General features: G+C 48.7%; 1 protein-coding gene across 2 annotated transcripts in view; it reads left to right on the top strand.

Annotated features, from left to right (window-relative positions):
- The first annotated feature begins 3,883 nt into the window (after positions 1–3,883).
- Positions 3,884–7,559, top strand: part of ARHGEF5 (Rho guanine nucleotide exchange factor 5) — a 35,027-nt gene continuing 31,351 nt past the window's right edge. Inside the window, exon 1 of one of the 2 annotated variants that reach the window (XM_057426196.1) lies at positions 3,884–4,009. The gene's annotated coding sequence lies outside the window, so the exon portion shown is untranslated. Of the gene's footprint in view, positions 4,010–4,181; positions 4,317–7,559 lie in introns of those variants that run through there. The other variant, XM_057426204.1, reaches the window with a different exon arrangement.

Below are 7,559 nucleotides of genomic sequence, written 5' to 3'. Positions count from 1 at the left end.
TGAATTATTTTTCTCCTGGTTTTATTCTGTAAGAGCAAACAGAAAGTGTCTAGGTCACTGCAGACTAGTTGGAATTCCCAGGAGAGAAAGCCCATTTCAGTCTATAACTGCTCCTCTCAGCATGTATGTGCTCTTTGACAATATGTATTTTTGTCTTAGAGCTACTATTATTAACTCAGATTATGTTGTATGAATGTGGGCTTATAACTAGTTTCACATAGGAAAGCAGCTCTAGCCATATTACCTGAAGGACTTTCCCAGTTCTTCATTTTCCTAATCCTTTCTGTCATAGCCACCTATCCCTGGATATATGCTGTAACAAGTTTCAGGAAAGTTTCCAGAAAACAGTACTTGCCTATGTGAAGTCCATGGTCTCCTGAATGCCCTGGGATAAATGCCAGACAGCAACAGGAGTTCACAGCTGCATCCACAACTGTCACTGAAGCAGATTCCCAGACTATGACAGGCCCAAGCTCACTTCCACAAATGAAGAACTACTGTTAAGTAAAGAAAGAAGCAAAAGCTAAAAATACTGCTCTTTCTTAGCTGCTGTCAAGGGGGAAAATCAGAGCATGCACCTTATGGTAAGGATACACCTTAGCCTGAATCAGCAGGTTCAAACTCATATCTCTGAGAAACGGTTTACACACTGACACACCTTAATATTCCACTGTATCCTCTGCCCTAAGAGACTGAACCCAAAGGGACAGTTAGAGGAACATAAAACCACTTTCAATATAGCTGTATTCAAGATAAAACCAAAAAACACTGGTGAACTGTGCAATCTGCCATTTTGTCCCCTCCTTTATTCCAGCATCTGCTGTCACTCAACAGGCGCTAGCACTTACAAATCCAACAGGAAATGGGACCTGTGCTACCAAAGCTGAGCTGAGGTCTGGGAGAGCCTGCACTTCTCTCAGTGTGCTGGAGAAGAGCCTGTGAAAATGCAGTGCTGCATACTGGGACTCTGCTAACTGCTGAGAGCAAGCTATAAATAAGGGGCAGGAAAGGAGATGACTGAATTTCAGAAGGACTGTTACTGCTGGGTGTTCACAGCAAGCCTTGGAGGAAATGAAGGAAACAGCCAGGACCTGACTCACTGGGGATGGGTGTTTCACTTGCTGCTTGTATAAACTTAACTTTGGTTCAGCTTCCAAACTCAGCATTGTGTTTCTTGCCATTCTTACGATGTTTTTTCTTGCCATATACACAGGTTTGCATCTGTTTGGAGTAAGGTATAGCTACTAAATATGCCCAGGGAAGTTATTTGTTTTTCCAAGGAGTGCAGGCTCAAGCAAATGATTTTAGCTAATTTTAGGAAGAACTTCAGATTCCTTTCCCCTTACACCCCCCCCCCAATACTTCTGATATGTCAGCATCTTACCTAAGTGTTACTAAAACCTGCCAGATTTTGTCTTGTCTGTCTGGCTTTTTCCATTTACAACCACATTCTTTGCATACAGTACGAGTTAAACCCAGAATAATGTGTGCTATGGAGTGGTGAGGATGGGAAAAGGCAGGACTTGAGCTGGACATGATGCTTACCAGGATGATGTCTGAGTGGGAGGTTAGTGTCTGAACTGCCTCTCAGCCCACTGAGGTTGCAGTGTGCTCAGTCAGTACAGGGGCACTGCAAGAAGGAGAACATCAGGGTACAGCACCCTGCTCCTGGTACTGCCAGGTCTCACTGGAATATGTTTCCTTGGATACAAAGCGACATGCCAGGTACTCAGTTGGTGCAACTCGCCATTTGGTGGGCTGAGAGAGCAGACAATGCAGCCCAACCCATGTGGGACACCTCTGCAGTAATTTTGCATGGGTCCACACAGAAGATAGGAGTCCAGCTCCCACCCAGTTAGGGAAAAAGATCTTGGCCCACAGAAGGATTTAGCTATTGTGATACTGAGAGCTGCACATTATGACTTCAGGCACTTCTTCACCCTATGTAATATAAAAAGAAAAGTTAAGCATTCAAACTTCCTATGCAACAGACAGGGAAAGCAAGGTACCTCAGGATATGATTCATAAAAGCAAATAGAAAATTGCCTCTGCAGCTGCTGGAGGTGCCAAAGGGAGGGTAAAGGTTAAGCCCTTCTTAGACAATGAGATGTCCTTTTCTGAATGACAGAGGTGCCATTTTCTAGTCAGGATGCCCAACTCCAGCCTGCTGCTAGGAACTTAGAAAATGCAATAGGAAGAGGCATCGCCTATTTATGTAATGTCCCAGAGGTTTTGAGCACCAACTCAAAAGAGACATGATCCAGAGCTGATTTCCCCAGTCTCTTGACTTGCGGGAATTTGAAGCATCCCTTTCCTCTCTGCTGACAGTAAACACAATGATGTGGAACAGGAATCTCAACTGCATTAGCTGATCCGCTATGATGAAATAATCCATGCACATAAATGAATGAAAGCATTAATTGAATCAGAAAGCAGCAGCAAGCATGAGTACAACTGTGCTGGTGGCTGGGTAGGGCTTTCACTGTGCTGCTTCTTGGGGAAGTTTTCCTGCCTGGGAGACCCCCCAGAGATTATGCAGGGAAGGACAGGTTGAGGGCTGCATGGGTGTGGACTACAGGGCTTCTCCAGTGGCTGGTTCCAGCTCCTCTCCTCTTCTGCTGAACTCTTCAGAGCATGTCCTGGAGGATACACACCTGCAAGCCTCATTACATGATTAGGAGAAAAAGGCTCGGCAGAGGTGACACCAGATTATCAATCTGAGGAGAAAGAGAATGTAATATAGATAATGCCTTCCTCAGTCACCTGTCTGCATAATTCTTTGCCCACCTTGCAATCTTTGCAAATATATATACTGTGGTAAAGTGCATTCTCACATAAATGCTGTATTCCTTTAAGCAAATCCAGGAATCTATGCTGAAAAAAACAAAATTGAGGCAGCGGACAATGAAGCAACCTACTCTGTTTATTTGGCATGGAATGAAAACCCCAAAACTTCTGAGCTTTCCCCCCTTTTTTTTTTAAATGAGCACAATAATCAACTGTGTCAAGGTTTCCCTTTTCCTGCTACTCCCAAACACACGTTGTCTTTCATCTACTTGTCCTCCCATTTTTTTTCCCTTTATGTATGCCTTTCTTTGCCATGCTCTGTTCCACAATCACACGTGACGGAAGTCTCCCTATGGACCCTATTGCTACAGTCAAACTGGCAGACAGGGACAGAATTTCCCTTATAGGGAACTGATATGCTGGGCCCTTTTCAGTCCACATCTAAGCACAGCACCCAGAGAAAGCTTTGATGCAGACAGGGCTCCTCAGGATATTGACCTGTGTACCTAGGAGAGATAGGATGCCTGAGAACGGTAGCTGTGTGTTCAGGTTTTAATACGGAGTTTTTCTACCCACATCCTACTTAGATCCTTCCGAATCCAGGTGTTAAATCTATTTACATTTATTTGACAGATCTCAGGTGTGATCTTGGGATCTCCAAGCCCTGCCATGTGTGGCAAAGGGACAACTCTCCCAATGCCAGGCACTTTTCTTTAAAACCCCTACTGCCCGTTGGGAGGGAATACAAACCAGGAGGGTACAGGCATGCAAAGTTAAGGAGTGACCTTAAGGAGCAGTAATACAAGAGACTCAGGTAAAGAGAAAGAACAACAACCAATCAAACAAAACCATTCAAACCCTCCCCCTTCCTCTCTCCCCCCCCCCCAAAAAAAAAAAAAAAAAAAAAAAAAAAAAAAAAAAGAAAAAAAAAAAAAAAAAAAAAAAAAAAAAAAAAAAAAAAAAACTCGCCCTGCCCCGCGCCGTCGGAGCGCGGCTCGCTGCCGGCCGGGCTCGCCCCGCACGCCAATCAGGGCGGCCCGCCTGCCTTCCTGTAGGTGTGCCCGGCTCACCTGGGAGCCTCGGCACTCATGACATACCTGCGGCCCCGCGGGCGGCGGGGAGACTGCGGCCGGCTGCTGAGGACGAGGGGGGGCGGCGGAGGAGGCAGCGGCGCCAGGGCGAGCAGCGCTAGCCCCGGCACGGCGATGTGAGCCCGGCGCAGGTAAGCGCGGCCGGCGGGGGCGGCGCGGCGCGGCCCGGCGGGAGCGGCGCTGCCGTGTTCCCGGGAGAGGCGGGGTGAGGCGCGGGCCTGGCGCCGGATCCCCGCGGAGCTCGGGCCGGGCCGGAGGAGCGGCTGCTCCCCCCCCGAGCCGGAACGGCGGGCAGGCTCGGGGAGCGGATGGGAGGGCTGCCCACCATTTTAGGACCCGAGGGGGACTGGGCGGAGGGATCTCCGGGGACGTGAGCTCTCGCCCCACCCGCGGCGGGCCTGCTGCGCTCCTCTGCGGGGCCGGGCCCGCGGCGCACAGGTGTGGGTGCCCCTGGAGGGCCGCCGTCGGGTCCCGGAGAGCCGCTCCCGCCGGCGGGGCGCTGCGTGAGCTCCGGTGGGCCAGTGCCTCCGGAGGGGGAACGGGGGGCGGGGGGGTGGGGGCGTCTCCTGCCGGCCCCGGGCAGGCGGCGGGGAGGGGGGGGGGGGGGGCAGCTTTCGAGGAGGCCTGTGCGGGACGGCAGCGCCCGTTCCCCGCCCCGCTCCTCCTGTTGCCGGCAGCAGGTAGGGCCCGACGCACAGGCCCGGTCCCAGGCGCAGCTGCCAGCAGCCTGGCAGAAATGGTGCCTCCCACGCCGGAGCGAGGTCCTACGGTGCTTGCTGGGGGTTCAGCTCCGGGAGTCCCGGCGCAGAGCTTGAACTCTGGACACCGTGTTGTTTTCTTCCTTGCTCTGCTGGCTGGCGCCTTGTGACTTTTATGGCCTGTCGCGGAGGGAAGGGAGGAGAACGAAAAGGAGAGGTACTAGCTTCCCATCTCCGTCCTGCAGCCTCTTCGGAGCCTTGCCACTGCAGCAGCTCTGGTGGCAACCTCAGGACTCCAAACAACATGCTGCAGGGACTTCTGAGCTCTCACGGTTCTGGCCTGACCCATCTACCCCCAGCACCCGTGTCATCCTAGCGCTTGGTGCTTCCTCTATTCCTAGAGGTTGGATAAGACCTGGATCAAACCTGGTAGGGAATACAGAGCCAGGGAAGGCGATCTGAGCTCGACTAAACTGTATTGACTTCTTGCAGACTTGGCCAAGTCTGGAGCTGCTGGATGGGGATGCTGTTGGCTTCTCCTTGAGCTGTGTGCCTGGTCCTCTGACCAAACCACATCTGTAGCATGTTAAAAGTTTTGTGACCTGATTCCATGGTGCTTTGGAGTTTCTCGTACGTTAAATGGCTTCTTGGAGATGGCTTGGATAAGGGCAGAGATCCTTTTAAAGGGCTGCATAGGAGGGAGGTGGCTTGGTTTGGAGGAATAATGAATGGGTGACCCAGATTTCAGACTGAATTGGGTGAGGAGGAGGCATCTGCAAATCGGACATGAAGTTGTACCAAATCTGAGTTCTTCTTAATTCTTGGTTATTGTTAATACTGGGAACAGCTCAGCTGGCTTCTGTATTTTGCCAGCTCTCAGTTGAGGGTAGCACTGAGCTGTCTGTACAGTAGCAGAGCCATCTTATCAAATCTGTGAGGTTATACAATGTAATTGCAAGTGACAACAGTCAGCCAGGCTTGAGGCTGGTGCTCTTGCTGAAGCCCCTTGTTCCTGCTGTGTGAAATAGTGGAACCCAAATACTTCCTCTGGGAACCTTTTGTGCAACCTGAGAGATTTTGCTGGGAAGACTCTCTTCCCTGGGACCTTTTTTCTTTATTATTTCATCCTGTTAACTTTAGATAGGCATTCTTAATCTTGTTCTATTGACTCTTAATCTTACAGTTCACTTGTTTCAAGTGCTTTCTAGAGCTAGAGCCAAAATTTTTTTTTTTTTTTTTTTGTTTAACATATTCTACTCTGGAGTCTGGTTTAAAGTGGGCTGTTATATTTAATTAGTTTGTATTCATGCAAATTACATTCACTCTCCATGGTTATCCCAGACAAAGTTTAAGAAATAGCCTGCAAGGGGTTTGAAATTCATAATCAGAATCAGACTTTTTTCCAAGAATATTTGATTCTAAGGCTTACCATGCTTTCTGTCATCTGGTATCTTTCCAGTTTGATGTTGGCTGCTTGGTTACTGTGTAGCTAAGTTATACATAGCTAGTTTATTTCTGTAGTCATGCCTGGTAAATTCTGTGATTCCTTTCAGCTTTGCAGCTGTTGTATCTTTTAATGAAGTACTTAGAAGTGACTTTAGTGCAAGTATAGTTGCACTCTATCATTTAGGCACTTGGGCTGTACAGAGGGAAATTGTTTCCCTTTTCTGAGAGATGAGCAGTTGATGTTCATAGTATCAGCCATTTGGGGACAGATGCCTTATTCTGACCCCTGTCAGGTATTTACATTCCCAGCTGGTTATCACTGCATCGAATCCAAAATTCTATTGAAAAGTACCCAGTCTTGATTTCAAGATACGAAGTGATAGACTGCACTGGTTCCCCAGGTAAATTATTCCAATGGCTGATTACCCTCGCTAATTTCTTATCTCAGTCTTTCCAGCCTGGTTCCTAACCACAAAGTCTTGCTACAAATTTTTGTGCTAGATCAGAGAGCCTGTTGCTGCCAGGATGACACATTCCAGCAAAAAGGTGGCCCCTTGTACCACCAGCTTACAGTTGTTGCCTGTGCTAACCTCTTGCTTCTGGGAAGAGCTGTAGTCATAGGGGCACTGGTATGATTTAGAGCAGCAGCTAACTGTGCCTGTTTATGGTGTCTGTGCTCAGACAGGGCTTTCTGAGAAATGTAACTGAATAACTTGCGTTGCTTGGAGTACAGCTTCAGGTGATGGCTAATCCAGTGTAACTACAGGCTGCTGCTGAAGGAACAATCAGTTCTCATCCAGTCCTGACTGCAGGCTCCTGCTGCTTCCCTTGGATCGGATCTAGTGACCAAGTGGCCTCAGATCAATTCAATCACTGCTCCAACTGAAAATTAACCCACTTCCTTAAACAAAAACTGTGATCTGGAAGTTGGATCAGCCTGCTTGGTGGCCAGATAGTGCTAGGTCTGATGCAGAAGGGTAGCATGCCACTGGGCATGAGTAACATGGAGAGGGACTACCTCTTTCAGGAGCAGCTCCATTCCTGTGCAGGATTGGATGCAAGAGGGAGTCATACATTGAGTTCCTATGTTTCTATGCTTGGATAAACAGGCTGTGGTTGCACAAATCCTCTCGAGCTGGCACTGCTGTTGAAAGAAGCCGTCATGCCTACCTGTTCTCATCCACATCTGTTACCTGCTCTGGTGCATTGTGAGACCACACACGTGCCTATACAGCCAAAAAAGAAAGGGCACTGTTGGACTGGGAATAAGGGCAGAGGATGGAACTCTATTGGCAAGCTGAAGAGGCTGGGGACACAGGAATTGTCACAAGCATACCTTAGCTTAAATCTTGATGGAAGCTAGTGTATTTTTTTCACCTTCCCACTGCAGCAGGTGTGTGAGAATAGCTGCCTTGATGTGCTCAGTAGCCCAGCTTAACTCTTGAGTGACTTGGGAGAACTCAGTTTAGCCAAGACTGGGTTTAGGTCAGCTGCATTTGTGTCTTTGTCAAGAAGCATGTGTTGGAGTTAGGCTTTG

The sequence above is a fragment of the Pezoporus wallicus genome, unplaced genomic scaffold (assembly GCF_028554395.1).
Source record: "Pezoporus wallicus isolate ANWC-B61680 ecotype Strahan unplaced genomic scaffold, APGP_CSIRO_Pwel_v1 scaffold_3294, whole genome shotgun sequence".
In the NCBI taxonomy this organism is placed as follows: domain Eukaryota; kingdom Metazoa; phylum Chordata; class Aves; order Psittaciformes; family Psittacidae; genus Pezoporus; species Pezoporus wallicus.
This window is presented reverse-complemented; position numbering and strand designations above follow the sequence as displayed.